This window comes from Manacus candei, unplaced genomic scaffold (assembly GCF_025592945.1).
Source record: "Manacus candei isolate 608988 ecotype Guabito, Panama unplaced genomic scaffold, ASM2559294v1 h1tg000031l, whole genome shotgun sequence".
In the NCBI taxonomy this organism is placed as follows: domain Eukaryota; kingdom Metazoa; phylum Chordata; class Aves; order Passeriformes; family Pipridae; genus Manacus; species Manacus candei.
The window spans coordinates 2,034,048-2,050,441 of record NW_026138079.1 but is presented as its reverse complement, the minus strand read 5'-3'; the positions used below and the strand labels follow the sequence as shown (position 1 = coordinate 2,050,441).

At 49.1% G+C, this 16,394-nt stretch overlaps 1 long non-coding RNA gene across 1 annotated transcript in view; it reads right to left on the bottom strand.

The window, feature by feature from the left end:
• The window catches only part of LOC127472706 (uncharacterized), a 198,655-nt gene that overhangs the window by 32,568 nt on the left and 149,693 nt on the right, over positions 1 to 16,394 (bottom strand). Inside the window, exon 2 of the long non-coding RNA XR_007905115.1 lies at positions 9,810 to 10,152. This is a non-coding gene — a long non-coding RNA (uncharacterized LOC127472706). The remainder of the gene's footprint in view (positions 1 to 9,809; positions 10,153 to 16,394) is intronic.

Sequence of the window (16,394 nt, the reverse complement as noted above, 5' to 3'; positions counted from 1 at the left end):
ATTTATAACATTTATGTAGTGTTAGGCAGTGATCATTCAGATGTTAAATTAATGGACATTTCCTCAGCAGCTCCTTGCCAGTTCCTGTGGTACTGTTAATGTACCATTTTGATCCAGAATACAGGGAATAATCCCCTCCTGGCTCTGGAGAAAGAGTTCTCCTTTGTCACTGCTGTCAATGCCCAGGAGGGTGAGTTGCCCCGTCCAGATATGGAGACCTGAGGGAGTTTTGCATTCCAAGCCTGTCCAAGGCTGTGGTGCTTGTGCTGTGCTGAGCTCTGGGGAAATTATGACATTCAGAATTCCAGAATCCCTGAGGTTGGAAAAGCCCCCCCAGCCCATGGATCCCCCCTGTGCCCCATCCCCACCTTGTCCCCCAGCCCAGAGCACTGAGTGCCACGGCCAGGCCTTCCTGGGACACCTCCAGGGCTGGGCACTCCAAACCTCCCTGGGCAGCCCCTGCCAAGGCCTGACCACCCTTTCCAGCAGCAAATTCCTCCTCCTGTCCCACCTGAGCCTCCCCTGGCACAGCTGGAGGCCGTTCCCTCTCCTCCTGTCCCTTGTTCCCTGGCAGCAGAGCCCGACCCCCCCCGGCTCCCCCCTCCTGTCAGGGGGTTGCAGAGCCAGAAGGTCCCCCCTGAGCCTCCTTTTCTCCAGGCTGAGCCCCCCCAGCTCCCTCAGCCCCTCCTGCTGCTCCAGCCCCTTCCCCAGCTCCGTTCCCTTCCCTGCACACGCTCCAGCCCCTCCAGGTCTCTCTTCCATGAGGTTCCAGACCTGGACACAGCCCTGGAGGTCCCTCAGCAGTGCCAGCACAGGGGACAATCCCTGCCCTGGGGTTGTGCCCACACTATCCCTGATCCATCCCAAGTTCCTTTGGCCTCTTGCCCCCCTGGGAACACCCAGGCTCGTGTTCAGCTGGCTGTTGACCAGCAAGGAGGCACAAGGAGCCAGAGATACAAATATAGGTGGAAAACCCTTGGAAAATGGGCATGGAAAGGCTGAAGGTACAGACTTTGGGGCTGAGTATCCCATTGCTGCACGTTGGCACGTTACTGTTCCAGCTCATGCCCCTTGGGATCTATGAGCTTGTTCTCCAAGTGGTTGGAAAGACGTTTGCTGCAGGAAAGGAGGTGCTGGAGGACAGGATGGCTCCCTCACTCGCTGGAGAGGCTGAGACATTTTTCAGGAATGGATGTCTGCTGGGAAGCACACGGTAAAAAAGACCAGGAAATGTAATTTTAGCTGCGGCTCTTGTGAGATCCTTCATTGTGGAGAACCACAAAGGGGAGGTTTCCTCAGCTCTCCTCAGCACAGCGACTTCTCCTGTGCTCCAAAACATGGGAACTCTTAAAGGGGTTTAATGGGACTAACTGGTTACTACCTATAGGAGAAAAGCAGCCAAAAAAGGGCTCACTTTTTGGGTTGTTGTTTTATTTACCTTGGTAGAAGCTCCTCTGTTAAAGCCACATTCTCCAGACCAACGTGCCAGACCCCTAAATGTGCTTGTTCTTAACTGGAAAAGCGTTGATATTCTGCCATCCTTCCAAAAAGGAGGGTTTCCAAAGCTCTGTGATCCCTGTGCTGGTCAGGGCAGGGATCCAGGCACAGTGGTTTGGTGTGAGAAGAGATGACTGAGCAGCTTCCCCGCCCTTTACTGTCATGTAGGACCTCTCTGTGCAAGGTTTCAGCTCCAAAGGGCGTGTTTGACAGCAAGTTAAACGTCCAGGATAGTCCTAAACCACACAGCTGTGACCCTGGGGGTCTATATTTGGGCTGATGCAATTTCTGGTGGTGCTGATGTAGCTTTTGAGGAGGCTCCAACCCTGTCAGGGTGCATCACTAATGTGTCTTCTGCCACCCAAGGTGGGACCCCAGCTGTGGTACCTCTATGGCATCAGGCTGGGTGATCAGGGTTCTAATTCCCCTCTGTCCAGTGGGATGTGTGTGTGTTTGTGAGGCAGCTGAAGCTCAGGAGTTGTGACTTATCCGGTGACAATCACCTGGACAGAAACAAATCTTAAATACTCTGATAAAGAATCACAGAATGCTTTGGGTTGGAAGGGACCTCAAAGCGACCTTGTTCCAACTCCTGCCATGGGCAGGGACACCTTCCACTAGCCCAGCTTGCTCCAAGTTTATCCAGCCTGGCCTTGGACACTTCCAAGGATCCAGGGGCAACCACAGCTTCTCTGGCCAACCTGTGTCAGGGTCCCACCACCCTCACAGGGAAGAATCTATTCCCAGTCTCCCATCTAACCCTGCCCTCTGGCAGTTTGAAGCCATTCCCCCTTGTCCTGTCACTCCATACTCCTGTAAATGGTCTCTCTCCATATTTTCTTTAGGCTCTCTTCAGGCCCTGCAAGGCCACAATCAGGTCACCCCAAAGCTTCTCCTCTCCAGGCTGAACAATCCCAGCTCTCCCAGCCTTTCCTCCCAGCAGAGCTGCTCCAGCCCTGGGATCCTCTTGGTTCCTGCTCTGGCCTCTCTCCAGCAGCTCCATGTCCTTGCTGGGCTGTTCCCCAGGGCTGGAGCAGCTCTGCAGGGGGGTCTCCCCTGAGGGGCAGAGGGGCACAATCCCCCCCTGCCCTGCTGCCCACGCTGGGGGATCAGCCCAGGGCACGGGGGGTCTGGGCTGGGCCATGTCCAGCCTCTCCCCCACCAGCACCCCCAGGGCCTTCTCCCAGGGCTGCTCCATCTGCTCATCCCAAACCTGGATTGGGAATGAGAGGAATTCCTGCTTTCCTGCCCAGCAAGTTGGGCCTGTGCTCACATTTAAATATGTGGGTAATTCCCATTCATGCCAATGAACTCTAAACACGTGCTTAAAGCTGAGCAGTTCATTGAATTGTGGCAACACTGAGTGGCTTTTGTAGAATTAATTCACATATCTGAGCTGCTTTTTATGCCTGTGACCCAAGGAGAACTGAACAGCTTCTGTGTGGGTTTTAAACCCGTCCTTCAGTTAAATCAAGGATGCAGACACAAACGGTAGCACACATTATATGGATTTATGACATTCCCTGGAGGATTCTGGGTCAATAAAGCAGTGAATGGATTACAAAGAGGCCTCTAAAGTGTTTGCTGGAATTTTGCAAGGGATGAATGAATTACTGTTTGTGTTGTGGCTGGAAAACATCTTTCCATGGATGCTGCAGCACGACGTGCTCTCGCTGTTTTGAACAACTGTATTTATTCTTTTCAAGCCAGGAGCCAAAAACTAAAAGGGAAGCAGAATGTTGTAGCAGTACACAGTTTAAATAGACTGGGAAATAATATAAATTCAATGTAAATGATTAATTGTTATTCAACAGGGTTGTTTTCCTGCAGTAAATTGCAGTTTTCCACCAGGGTCAGTGCTCTGGATTTATGCATACATGTTGTACAGGATGCAAGAAGCTTGTAGCTTAAGTAAAACTTATCTAAAAGCCTGGTTTTATACAGATTTAATTCCAAAGTGAGCCTGAGTTTCCTAAACAACCATAAGAGCTCTCGCTGAGCCCTGTGCACATTCCCTGTTTCATTCCCAGCTAGCGTGTAGATACAACCCAAAGCAAGACACAACAAGCAAAAGCTAAAAATGTGAAAAATGAAGCTTTTGGGAGGGATGAGAAAGCAAAGGAAGAACCCTCAGGTCTGTCCAACACTTCCCACACGGGTGAGGGTCACGTGCGAGCTCCAGAACATCTGGACCAGCCGCCCTCCCTGCCCTCGCTGGGCTGAGCAGTTGGGCAGAAGACACATTGAGTGGGTTGCCAATGAGTTTTTTGAGCTGTTTTGATTTCAGGATGAAGGATTTCAAGTGGCAGGAGGGTTAAACTGCCCCCTCTCTCCTCACCAGGATGGTGGTGAGGATTCTGTTGTCACCTCCATGTCCCCTCTCTGCCAGGAACGACGGGGATGCTCTTTGCTGCTCCTTAGAGGGTGGTCAAGGAAGGAGAGAGGTCCATCCTTAGAGAGTGGTCAATGAAGGAGAGGTCCATCCTCTGGGGAGATTTTTGCTTTTCTCAGCTCTGGTTCACCCCACCAACAAATTAAAAACATCTAAACCTTGATCCTGCCTCAGATTCAAGGATGTATTTTTCTCGTTCGCGGTCCCGGCAGTGGCGATTCTTCGCCGTGATTCCACTTTCAGTCCTTATTTCCTTCCCAAATATGAGCAGGAGAGGTTTCAGGAGTGCCTTTTAAACACAGACACAGCTTCAGTCACCTCCCAGCTGCCAGAAAGCAGCAGTTTGTCGAGCCCTGATCACGCTCAGCAACCACGAGACACGTTGAGGGAATTGGTGCTGTCGGAGTTTGAGACCAGCACTCGATGGCAGAGCTGTAATAATTAATATGCAATGATAAGGCCAGGGCTAATGAAATTAGCAATGCAATTGCTATTAATATTTTACAATCCTCCCTAATCCCTTGCCCACTGTCGTTTTTGGGGGGTTTAAAGCACGGGCCTCCCTGTAGAACGAGGATTTTTGGTGACTGAGGGATTAAAAAAAAGTAGCTGAGAAAACAACAACAATGACAAATACAAGGAAAGAGCTGAAGGATCCGTGTTTCTGGTTTTATCCACTGATTATTACCAGCAAATCCAGGTTCTAGGTCACTTAACTGAATGGAAAGCATCCAACAAGACAGCCAAATTAAGAGAAAATAGAGCCTCTCTACCTTGAGCTCCAGTAAGGCACAGACAGTGGGCAGTGGAGAGTCCATTAAATTTTAATTTGCTGGTCATTAAAGCGTGCCATTCATTTGTAAAATTGCATGGCAAGGAAGCCCAAGTACAGGAGGGTCTGGCTCACTCTTCTTAATGGTCTTCTTTATAAATTCCTCCCTGTGATTATGATCAGCTCCTTCTGATCAGCCATAAAATTTATGGGCCAATTTATTACATCAGCCGAGTGGAAAGATCAGATAATGCGGTGCCATAAAAAAAAAAAGTGGGTCCTGATTTTAAGAAATCAGGGAGAAGAGCGAGAGGAGAGCACCTAATTACTTCAGCAACATTAAAAACAACCGCCCCATAATGGGGTAGGGAACCATTTAATCAAAATGGACACACAACACTCTCGTAATTATATGAAAAGGTCATGGAAATCATCAATTTAGCCCGATATGATGTGAAGAATAGGACTGAAAACTTCCAGGAAAAGCTATCTCCTGGAGATTGTTTGAACCACAAGAAAGAGGGGGTTGTATTTCCAGTTTAATAGCTGAGGGCACAAAAGCCACACTGTGTGGTTTTTTTTGGGTTTGGGAGATCTCAAAGCAGAAATCCCTTAATTGGAACTGCTTCCATCCCCAGCGTGGAGGTTTCATTTCAAGGCACATACCTGCTGCTGGAAAATAGAGCTGCCTCCAATTTAATTATGTGGCAGCCCCACTCTGGGCTCTTTGATTGGTGCTGTGAATTCCTCCACAGAGCTCAGACACCAATTCATCTGGTTTTTAGCAGAGGGAAAGGGGAACTGCTTCCAATTTCCTTTTTTTTTTTGTTTTTTTTTTGCTGGGCAGTGATGGATAATTTCCAGCCCTGGAAAAAAAATAAAACAAACCAACCCCCAAACCATCCCCAGTCTGTACCTGGGGTAACCCAGTTCCACCAGGTAACAGAGTCTGTTTTCCTGCTGCTGTTGATCAAAGATTGACTTTGAGGGCTTGATTTTGGGGCAGGACAACGGAGCAGGAAGAAAATCAGCTCCAGGAAAAGCAGGGGGGGATGCTTTGAAGTGAAAGGGAAATCCACATTTCTGGGACTCTCAGGATAGGGCCAATGAAAGCCTGGACACGAGGGATACTTTGGCAGGGCTGTGTTGGTACCAAACTGGCACTGCCTGGGCACTGGAGGAGGAAAATCTCAGGACTATGATTCCTGTGCTATTCCTGCACTGCTGAGCAGAGGATTCCATGAGGATCAAGCAGCTGTTGTGCCTCTGGAAGATGTTTGGAACCACCCCAGGCTTTTCTCCTGCTCCACTTGGGCACAACTGACCTTTATAGACACGTCCCTAAGAGCTGAGAAAGGTGTGGTTCCTTTAGAACCAGAACTTTTCCCGGGGAAATCAGGGAAATTCCATCCCAGAAAGTCTGCAAGGCCAGCTTTGGATGGAGCTCTGAGCAACCTGGTCTAGTGGAAGGTTCCCTGCCCGTGGCAGGGGCTTGGAACTAAATTACCTTTGAGCCAAAAAGATGCATTTTCATTTTATACATCATTAAAACCAATATTTTCCCCTTTATTTTATTGGTTTGAGCTTGTTATATGGGATATAAAGTCGAATCTGCCTCTGCTAATTTTGAGAAGTGTGAGAGCTCTGAGTCAGTTAAACCTTCTGAAAGGAGAAATTTTTAAAAAAAACAAACAGGAAGAGAAGACATTTGCCATTAGAGCAGATTTCAGTTATTTTTTTGCTAAGCATCTGTTTGTTCAAAGGGCAGGGTGTAAACAAGTGACCCTATTTGTCCAGGGATGCAAGAGATAAGAGAATCAAGCTTATATTTCTCATTTTAAAGAGGCAATTGTCGGTGGATTTATGAAAACTCTGAATTAGATAAAGCAAATTCACAGCAGGACAAAGAAAACTTGACCAGGTCATGTAAAACAACAACCTTAAGTGACAATTTGTTACAGAGCAGGTGATTAGGTCAGTTCAGAAAACGAGAAAACATAACAATTGTCCAACTGTCAAATGGATGAACCCAACATGAAACAACATTTCCCCCTCATCCTTCCTGAGATACCAAAACTCAGAGCTCCCAAATCCATCACCAGGCAACGAAATGAACTGCCCTGCTCACCCAGCAGCTCCTCCCAGAGGATATTTTACAGGAGAAATCATTCTGGAAGGCTCTTTGGGGTGCCTGGGAAGGGCTCAGGATGTTTTCTGTCTCTCAACCAGCTGTGCTCACACTCAGGTTTAGGGCTGGAGGATCCACGTCCTGGAGATTTACAGGCAGAGTTTGGCTAAGGTGGGATTTTTTGGGAGTACTTTGGGACAAAATGCCTCTGGAGAGCTCCTGTCCTGTGGAGCCAGGCTGGGAGAGATGAGGGTGCTCAGTCTGGAGGAGAGAAGGCTCTGGAGACCCCCTTTCTGTGCCTAAAGGGGGTTATAAAAAGGAGGGAGAGGGTATTTTTCTGCTGGCAGAGAGGGGACAATGGTTTTAAACCAAAGGAAGGCAGGGTTAGATGGGATATTAGGGAGAAATTCTTCCCTGTGAGGGTGGGGAGGGGCTGGGATAGAATTCCCAGGGAAGCTGTGGCTGCCCCTGGATCCCTGGAAGTGTCCAAAGCCAGGTTGGACAGGGCTTGGAGTAACCTGGGCTAGTGGAAGGTGTCCCTGCCCATGGCAGGATTTGGAACTGGATGATTTTTAAGGTCTTTTCCAACCCAAACCGTTCAATGATTCTATAATTCCATGTCCACTCTACCTTCTGCTTCTCATCCCCCTCAGCCTCCCGCACACTGAATGGTGACAGGGAAGCTGTCTGTATTCCCTAGGATCTCTCTGCATCCCTCTGGATCTCTCTGCATCCCTCTGGATCTCTCTACATCCCTCTGGATCTCTCTGCATCCCCTGGGATCTCTCTTCTTTCCCCTGGGTCTCTCTACATCCCTCTGGATCTCTCTGCATCCCTCTGGATCTCTCTGCATCCCTCTGGATCTCTCTGCATCCCCAGACATCTCTCTGCATCTTTCTGGATCTTTCTGCATTTCCTGGGATCTCTCTGCATCCCTCTGGATCTCTCTGCATCCTTGAGATCTCTCTGCCTCCCCTGGGATCTCTCTGCATCCCTTTCGATCTCTGCATTCCCTGAGATCTCTCTGCATCCTTTTGGATCTCTCTGCATCTCCTGGGATCTCTTTGCATCCCTCTGGATCTCTCTGAATCCCCCGGGATCTCTCTGCATCCCTTTGTATCTCTCTGCATCTCCTGGGATCTCTTTACATCCCTTTAGGTCTCTCTGCATCCCTTTGGATCTCTCTGTATCCCCTAAGATCTCTCTGCATCCCCTGGGATCTCTCTGCATCCCTCTGGATCTCTCTGCATCCCTGGGATCTCTCTGCATCCCTCAGGATCTCTCTGTATCCCTTTGGATCTCTCTGCATCCCTCTGGATCTCTCTGCATCCACTTTGGATCTCTCTGCATCCCCTGGGATCTCTCTGCATCCCTCTGAATCTCTCTGCATCCCTCTGGATCTCTCTGCATCCCTGGGATCTCTCTGCATCCCTCAGGATCTCTCTGTATCCCTTCAGATCTCTCTATATCCCTCTGGATCTCTCTGCATCCCCTGGGATCTCTCTGCATCCCTTTGGATCTCTCTGCATTCCTTTGGATCTCTCTACATCCCCTGGGATCTCTTTGCATCCCTGGAATGTCTCTGCATCCTCTGGATCTCTCTGCATCCCTTTGGATCTCTCTGGGGTGCTTCAACCACCTCCAGTCAGGCATTTTTGTCTTCTGCTGCTGGAAGGAGGAATTTGGCCCACACAGGTCAAAAAGGGCTCTTTGCAGCCCCTCTGAGGAGTGTTTGGGTAACAGGACTGTGAGAGTAGGTGCTGATTCCTGGTGTGTGGGGTCAGGATGGGGGGTGCAGGGAATTCAGAACCTCCTGGGATGGTGCCAGAGCCGTGCACAGAGCAGAGCAAGTCGGTCCTGCCCATCCAGTCCCTTCCACCTCCACAAAATAACTTCTGGAATGAGCTGTGTCCATGCTCAGGGGTTATTTCTGGGACCTGGTGGGGTGTTCCCAGCTCCAGAGCCCAGGAGCACAGCAATCCCTGATAACCAGAAGGCCACTGGTGTGGCTGGGGATGTGCCCCTGACCTTCCTGAGCAGCAGGAACTTATATTCCAGCTGTTTATATCCCAGAAAACAAGCCAGTCCTGGGGCACGGGTTCAAGTGTGAGCCTGGGATTTGCTCCTATTAATTTACCACCGTCAACCCCCCTGGTCAGATCTGAGCCTGTGCCAGCTGGGACTTTGCCAGGGCAAAGTTTGGAGGTGGCACAAGCTGGAATATCTTCCCAGAAGAGGTTTAACCCTATGGATGCAGCCTAGAGCTCCACCTACCCTCCGGGTCAGGTTTTAAGTGTGATCCCAGCCTAACCAGTCGGGATCAGCCCCTTCTTTTGGATGCGCTCAGGAAAGAATTAGCTGCTAATCTCCTTGCGTGACTGAAAGCAATTACCCTCCTCAAACAAACAAACAAACCAATCCCTCTTTAGGTCAAAGCACTTTATTAAGGTTGCAAATCAAGCCCTCCGAAATCGGGCTGCTCCTGCAACCTTTATTTGCAGCCTTTTTGTGCTGCCTCGTGACAGGCACGGTCCGAAAGCTATTTTTTTTTCCACCCCGCACACACAAATAATGACAAGTTTAGTTCTGCCCTCTGCCTCCCGGGTGATGCCAGGCTTTCCTTGGTGCCCAGCCTGCTCTGAAGGTACCACTCTCATCTTCCTCGCTGCCTTTCCTGTGGTCGACACCGACAAGAGGGATTTTTAACTCCTTGTGCCCTGCTGAAAGCAGAGGGTAAAATATCCCTGTTTTACATAATCATTTAAGTCAGAAAAAAACCTCATAGATCATAGAATCACAGAATCATAGAATCCCAGAATCAGCTGGGTTGGAAGGGACCTCCGAGATCATCAAGTCCAACCCTTGATCCAACCCCGCCGTGGTTCCCAGCCCATGGCACTGATGCCACATCCAGTCTGTCCTTAAACACCTCCAGGGATGGAGAATCCACCACTTCCCTGGGCAGCCCATTCCAATGGCTGAGCACCCTCTCTGCAAAGAAATTCCTTCTAATCTCCAACCTAAACCTCCCCTGGCACAGCTGCAGACCCAGCCCTCTTGTCTTGCTGATGGTTCCTGGGAAAAGGGACCAACCCCCCCCTGGCTCCCCCCTCCTGTCAGGGAGTTGCAGAGAGTGAGGAGGTCTCCCCTGAGCCTCCTCTTCTCCAGGCTGAGCCCCCCCAGCTCCCTCAGCCTCTCCTCACAGCACTTGTGCTCCAGTCCCTTCCCCAGCCTCGTTGCTCTCCTCTGGCCCTGCTCCAGCCCCTCCATGTCCTTCCTGAGCTGAGGGCCCAGAACTGGACACAGCACTCCAGGGGTGGCCTCACCAGTGCTGAGTCCAGGGCAGGAATCACTTCCTTGGACCTGTTGGCCACCCTGTTCCTGAGCCAGGCCAGGATCCATTTGCCTTCTTGGTCACCTGGGCCCACTCTGGCTCCTGTTCAGCTCCCTGTCCATCCCCACTCCCAGCTCCCTTCCTGCCTGGCTGCTCTCCAGCCCCTCTGGCCCAGCCTGGAGCTGCCGGGGGTTGTTGTGGCCAAAGTGCAGGACCCGGCCCTTGGCCTGGTTGAACCTCATCATGATTGGAATCAGCCCATGGATCCAGCCTGTCCAGGTCCCTCTGCAGAGCCCTCCTGCCTTCCAGCTGATAGACACTCCCCCCCAGCTTAGTGTCATCTGCAAATTTTACTGATGATGGACTCAATCCCCTCCTCCAGATCATCAATAAAGATATTAAACAGATATTAACAACCTTCAGTTGACCTCCTATGCTGGTTTGAATCTTCCATTTCTAAAAGCCTGAGAGTTTTATTTTTTCTGCCTCTTTAATATACTAACACCAACATCCCAGAGCAGATGCCACTTGCTTGATTGTTTGATTGAAGCCGAGTTTCAACATTCTGGCGAGTCAGGTTTGGAACGCAGCAAACGAGGAATGCATGACTTGTTGGGATAAATCCTCAGCCCTGACATCAGACCTTTCTGTCCCTCTGCACCCCTGACTCGTTGGCTTCATATTTCCCAACCTCTGCAGCAAACAAAACAGATGTTTCAGATTTTATACCACCTCACCACCACCCTGTCCTGCTTCGTGCCCAGAGCTAGCCTCCTCCATTTATTCAGTTCTTATGAAAAAGAGCCCAGAATTAACTTGCCAAAGCTCGACCTAAACTCAAACCTAGACCTGTAGATAAGGACATGGGGAGGCCCCAACTCCCTCACCTACAGGTATTGAGCAACCTGGACTTCTAATCCAATTTTAAACCCAGACACTCTTGCCCAGCCCCAGACATCTCTTACATCACCAGAGATGAATAGTCTTAATTACAGCAGCCCCCCTGATTTCTGAGCGTTTCAGTTTGAAATATTGTTTATTCCTGGCAGGGGAGAGAATAAAAATGGGGAATTCCTGGTGTTTGGGAGCAGAGAGGGGGAGAAAGGAGATGTTTGTGGGCTGGGACATCACTGTGGTTTGAGTGAAGAACAAAATGCTGGGAGCTGATGGAGAGAGTTCCTCCCCTGGGGTCAATGGGGTTCCTGACACTGGGGCTGGCAGGAACACCAGGTGACAACACCTGGAAGGACCAGCAGCTGGGAATGACTTGGAAAACTCTTCCCTGAGGCACTCATGGGTGTTTATGAGGAGCAGGAGCTTCAGCTGAGGTTCTTCGAGGCTTTTCAGGGGAGTGGGGTCTAGTGAGCCCTGAACACACTGCCCAAAACCTTTTCCCCTCCACCCTGGGGTTTTCAAATCCATCCCAGATAATCACAGAATGTTTTAGGGTCATCCAGTCCCAATCCCTGCCATAAAACAGCTGCTCATATGGGAACACAACTCGGCAAAGCTGAGGCCTTTTGAAAGGTTTGAACACGAACAACAAGCACGGGGAGGTCCAGGGAGTCACTTTTGCCTCCAGTCCCTGGTAAACATTTTCCCTTAGTTCTAAAAATAAAACTGCTTTAGCCAGCTACCTAAGCAACCCAGACTCAACAAATCTCTTCATTAGAGGAAAATAAAGAAAATATCCTGCATGTGGTTTGCTCTCAGCCACCGTTATCTGTTTCGTAGACACTGAGCTAAGCAAGAAAATCATCATAAAAAAACCAAAACAACCAAACCAGATTTATGTTGGGTTTCTTGCATAACACAGGGCAGGAGTTTTCTGTTCTCCAATGACCTTAGAAGTCCCTGTGCTCTAGTAAGTGCTGCAGGGATTCTCTGAGGAGGAAAATAAGTTTTCTCTGTTGTTTTATGTTCCTGTGTTATGCATTTGCCACGTAAGAAGGGAAAATATCGAGATTTAAAGCATGTATTTAGCACAGACTGCCCAGATCAGCTCTCCCACAATTAGGTCTTAGTAGATGGACTTCATATCTCATTTCTGGGTCAAACCGGGCTCGGTAGATTTTCAAGGAGTTTTGCTGTAAAAGCTGTAGCTGAAAAATGAGGAAAATAAGTTTTCTGTGTTGCTTTATATTCCTGTGTTATGCATTTGCCACGAAAGAAGGGAAAATATCGAGATTTAAACCGTGTATTTAGCACAGACTGCCCAGATCAGCTCTCCCACAATTAGGTCTTAGTAGATGGACCTGATATCACATTTTGGGATCAAACCAGGCTCTGGCCACTGGGTTTCATAGAATCATAGAATCCCAGAATCAGCTGGGTTGGAAGGGACCTCCGAGATCATCAAGTCCAACCCTTGATCCAACCCCGCTGTGGTTCCCAGCCCATGGCACTGATGCCACATCCAGTCTGTCCTTAAACACCTCCAGGGATGGAGAATCCACCCCTTCCCTGGGCAGCCCATTCCAATGGCTGAGCACCCTCTCTGCAAAGAATTCCTTCCTAATATCCAGCCTAAACCTCCCCTGGCACAGCTGAAGACCCAGCCCTCTTGTCTTGCTGATGGTTGCCTGGGAAAAGAGACCAACCCCCCCTGGCTCCCCCCTCCTGTCAGGGAGTTGCAGAGAGTGAGGAGGTCTCCCCTGAGCCTCCTCTTCTCCAGGCTGAGCCCCCCCAGCTCCCTCAGCCTCTCCTCACAGCACTTGTGCTCCAGTCCCTTCCCCAGCCTCGTTGCTCTCCTCTGCACCTGCTCCAGGACCTCAATGTCCTTCCTGAGCTGAGGGCCCAGAACTGGACACAGCACTCCAGGGGTGGCCTCACCAGTGCTGAGTCCAGGGGCAGAATCACTTCCCTGGCCCTGTTGGCCACCCTGTTCCTGAGCCAGGCCAGGATCCATTGGCCTTCTTGTCCCCCTGGGCCCACTCTGGCTCCTGTTCAGCTCCCTGTCCATCCCCACTCCCAGCTCCCTTCCTGCCTGGCTGCTCTCCAGCCCCTCTGGCCCAGCCTGGAGCTGCCGGGGGTTGTTGTGGCCAAAGGGCAGGACCCGGCCCTTGGCCTGGTTGAACCTCATCCCCTTGGAATCAGCCCAACCCTCCAACCTGTGCAGGTCCCTCTGCAGAGCCCTCCTGCCTTCCAGCTGATCAACACTCCCCCCAGCTTGGTGTCATCTGCAAATTTGGTGATGGTTCACTCGATCCCCTCCTCCAGATCATCAATAAAGACATTAAACAGGACTGGGCCCAGCACTGATCCCTGGGGACACCACTGGTGACCGGCCAACAACTGGATGCAGCTCTGTTCACCACCACTCTCTGAACTCATGGCCCTGAAGCAACTGTGGCCCAGACAAAGACAAATCTCCTCTGACAAGGAGCAGAATCCCAAGGCCTGTGAACTCGGCTCCCCGTGTCTGGCATTCCCGCTCCGTCTAAATACGGCACACACACGGCAGTTGGATGGGAATCATTTCCAGTAAAGGGAGGATGTTTCCTCAGCAGTTTTTTCGAGCTGGCTCTGACTCAGGCATCCTCCTGGGAGCCCATTTAACCGGTCATTAGGGAGTCAGGGAAAAAGGCATGGAGGAATTTCGTAACAAAAAAGATGTGCCTCCTGGATGAAAAGAGCTCCCGAGAATCCCTCCTGGCCCCGTTGGCTCCTGGGCACGCTTGAGGGGATTTTATTAACGCTGCTGAAAAAAAAAAACCCGACAAACCTACTGCTGAAACTAATCTATTATTTGTGCATCGTTTTTAGAGATGTTGGACCGTGCTGGTTCCAGCACTGTGATGAGCCGCTGTGCTTGTAAAAGGCTGTGCTCAAACAGCCCATAATTAAGTGTTTAAAGTCGATTAACACCCTGTATTGCAACAGGGGGCCGATCGATGGTGGAAGGGTTGCCCAGTTGTTAAATGAGTAACACCCAGAATTTGCAAAGCAAGGTCTTCTCCCAGGCTGGGACGGGAGGGAAAGTGTCAAGCAAAGAGTCTCTGGAAGAAAGAAAAGGTTGTTCCTATCCCTTGAAAGCCATGGCAGACAAAAGAAGAATTTCTTCGGGATACACGGTCTGATTGACACCTTTTTGTGCTTCAAGGAAAATGTTTTCTGGATCAGGAGTGATGGGAAGGTAATCAGGATTTAATCATGTCTCTGGATACGCAGATTCCTTGAGGTGTCGTGACTGGACACACTGATTTTCTGGGATTATTAACACAGTTAAACCTGAGTTATGTTTTAAAGGGTTTCACTGCACTGAATCTGGAACTGGCAGAGGGATGAGGGTCACAGGAGGATGGAATTTGAGTTTCTATTTCTAATTATCCAGATTGTGGCTTCTTCTGACTCCAAAACACCCCAGTGCGAAGGTGACAGGCCAAGTGACAGATCTTTCCTGGGGCTGGGGTGACCCAAAGCCAGTTGTCTACAAGCCTCAGGTGATCCAGAGAGACAAAGGCCTGTTGGATGAGCAAAGGGACACACAGAGAAAATGTAAAATATATTTATATTGGGAAGAAATCCTTCCATGTCAGGGTGGTGAGGGGCTGGGATAGAATTCCCAGAGAAGCTGCGGCTGCCCCTGGATCCCTGGAAGTGTCCAAGGCCAGCTTGGATAAACTTGGAGCAACCTGGGCTAGTGGAAGGTGTCCCTGTCCATGGCAGAGGGTTGGAACTACATGATCTTTAGGGCTCCTTCCAGCCCAAACCATTCTGTGATTCCACAAGTCTAAAATCCTCCCTAAGGCTCAGGCTTTAGGCAGGGAATCATCTTCTTTTGGAGACACACTGATCTTTATCATGGATGGCAAGACTGTTTGTTGAGTGTTTACTGCCAAGCCCGACTGAATCACAACCATTTTCTTCCTGCCTGAATAAACAAGAGCTTTCAGGGCTGAAATCACGTTGCTTAAGTGCTGGATCAAATACCTGTGGGATTCGATTGGCCTGGTGCTCCAGGAGGGGAAAAAGGCCTGGAAAAGTAGTAGAAAGGCACAGGGGGGAAAAAAAAACAAACCACACAGGACAGAGGTGTGAGAAAAACTTCTCTCTTGAATTTAGAAGGATGGTAAAAACTCATGAAACAAAAGAAAGGATTTTACTCAGCACGCTGGGTTTGGTCTCACACCGAGTTCTTTGGGAAGAAAAGACCTCTTGGGTTTAAATTTCATGCATTTTACAGTTTTACAAAAATCCCACCTTTTTCAGACAAGCTTAATATATTCACTTTTTCCTAGAAAGGTTTCTTTTCTCTTGAAAAGGGGTTTATCCTTCTTTTTAATTGGCCACTGGTCATCCCCTGCCAAAAGTGATGGATCTTCCTTTGTTCTTAGCCCAAAGAGAGAAAAGAAACCCCTGGGTACCAAACTCTCACGTGGCCCCAAAAGATTTTTAAGTTTTAGGAATTTTTATATTTCCCTTAACCTGCTGAATTAGACCCTGACACCCAAGTCCACTCTGAGACTCGGATATCTTACAACTTGGTGATACAACGCCTTTAAACTCATATTTTTATTTCTCCTAGAGGCAGAGAGAAGGTTGGGTAGATTTTCTACAGGTTTTGTTGTAAAAGTTGGAGCTGAAAAATGAGGAAACCAGCTCCTTGGGTTTGCTCATCCAGGGCAAGGTGAAATTCCAGAGAACTTTGCATCAGGAAAATGCAACGGAGTTTTTTCTGCCCTCAAAATTTGCTTTCCTGGGTCGACTGGAGGTTCCCTACAGGTCTCTACTCCACCACCTCACCTCTGCTGATGTTCTCAGTAGTTATTTTTACTGTAACTCCTCGTGCTCTTGTTCCTCTGAACCTGCCTGATGTCCTTCTCCTCCACACTCAGCTCTTGACCTCAACAACATCTCATGGCCAGGACACCCTGACCTTGAAAATGCACTTAAAAAAGGTCTTTTTAAGCTGATCTAACTGGCTAAACCTCTATTTTAAGCTATTAAACCTAGTCCAGCTTTCCCAATGAGCAGCTTTTTAGGCAAACTTACCCAGGGATGCTTCAGTATCCCTGAAGCTGAATTGAATATATAAAGATTTAGCAAAACCAACTTACTGGTTCTTTTTTGGAAAAAAAACAAATAAAAAATTCTTGCAATGAGTTACACAGAATTATTGACCCTGCAGTATAAATCCTGAAGATGGGAAGCTTTTAAAATGTACATTATTAAACCAGCAGAGTGTTTATAGCCGTAGAAACATTGGTGGTTTAGCAATGAAATGCATATTTATATACTTTTCTTAATAGATATTATTAATCCAAAAATT